At 28.2% G+C, this 1417-nt stretch overlaps 1 long non-coding RNA gene across 1 annotated transcript; it reads right to left on the bottom strand.

The window, feature by feature from the left end:
* Window positions 1-228: 228 nt before the first annotated feature.
* LOC124915429 lies at window positions 229-764 on the bottom strand. Its single transcript, XR_007096855.1, has 3 exons — window positions 679-764; window positions 475-541; window positions 229-334 (listed from the first exon to the last, which is right to left on the bottom strand). It is a non-coding gene; the product is annotated as an uncharacterized LOC124915429 (long non-coding RNA).
* Window positions 765-1417: the final 653 nt, after the last annotated feature.

Genomic DNA, 1417 nt, shown 5'->3' with positions numbered 1-1417 from the left:
AAATGCCTAAGATTTGGGAAAAGATAACCCCATCATATTCATCATTATGGTCATTACTTTCTACAGTAAATAATGATTTGGAGAATAATAAAAGACTCACCTAAAAATATTGTGAGAAGACAGGACATTTGTGTGCTTTTTCTTTCTCTAACCAAAACCAAACAACATTCATGCTCGTCTTTGTTTACAGTAAAAATGCTATCATTACTAAACCAAGTTTATTTTTTATACAGTCTAATTTGGATAACAAAACAACTAAACTCACCATATTCACCACCAAGGCATCCAACAATTCTTTTGTCGACGTAATGTGATTTGATGGCAGCAGAGATTCCTACAAAACATATTTAAACAGATACTGAAACAGGAATTGATATCTTTCTATTATATATACGTAAAACCAAAAAGATCTTGTTGTCTGCACAAATTACAGAAAGATTAATAGATAAGTTGTATTATTTAGACAAAGCTTACAATCTGGAATTCTCATCTTCCTCCTATACTGAGCCATGTCCGATTGAAGTGAGCTTGAGGCTTCAACCTCCATTTTAACATTCATGAATACATCAGTTCTTAAGCTTCCAATACATCATTCAAAATTATTAGTTTAAAATTAGGAAATATGCATGTAATTATGAATAATGAACTAACAATAGTTTGAGACATGATTCAACTTACTTTCTTTGATGATATTGTATATTTTGAGACATGGTCCAACCCACTTTCCTTGTTGAATGTTAGACACATTCAGTTGAAAGCGTCATTGCTGAATGTTATCACATATTGTTAGAAAGTAAAATTACCAAATTTATTGTAGATGTAACACTTTGATTTTAGTTTGAAATAAATCAAAAGATGTATTACAAACAACATAATTTAATAGTATATGTACAATTTATATGCTAATCATTGAACTGAAAAATTTGAAGTCATGAAAAAACATAATAATATTTTTTTTGAATCAATGTAGAAAAAAGTTTTACAAAAGAATGTGTAAAATTTAACAAAGTATATACTACCAACAAAATAAACCTAATATTTACTTTTAGTTAGTGAAGCTATGACAGTACAAAATATTAAATTTAATATTGGTATACAACCTCTAAGAAATATGGTGCACACTATCTCACCATTCAATTCATATTTATATAGGAATACTAGATTCAAGTAATATTAGTCCTTAAAATGATAAAAGAAAAAGAAAAAGAGGAGCTTACCTCTTTGAAGACATGGCTGTGGAAAACTTTTTCGAATCCCTATATTGAAAGAAACCTAATCAGTCATATAACTTAACCTAATTAAATGAAATGAAATATAATTTGGAACTATTTCATACCAATTTTTGAAACATATGAAGAGAAGCTTAATTTAAATCCCCAATTTTAGTGGTAAAGACATGTATCCCCATATTCTCAAT

Source organism: Impatiens glandulifera, chromosome 1 (assembly GCF_907164915.1).
Source record: "Impatiens glandulifera chromosome 1, dImpGla2.1, whole genome shotgun sequence".
NCBI classification, from domain to species: domain Eukaryota; kingdom Viridiplantae; phylum Streptophyta; class Magnoliopsida; order Ericales; family Balsaminaceae; genus Impatiens; species Impatiens glandulifera.
Note: the sequence above shows the minus strand (reverse complement) of the source record. Positions and strands in the feature narration are given on the sequence as shown.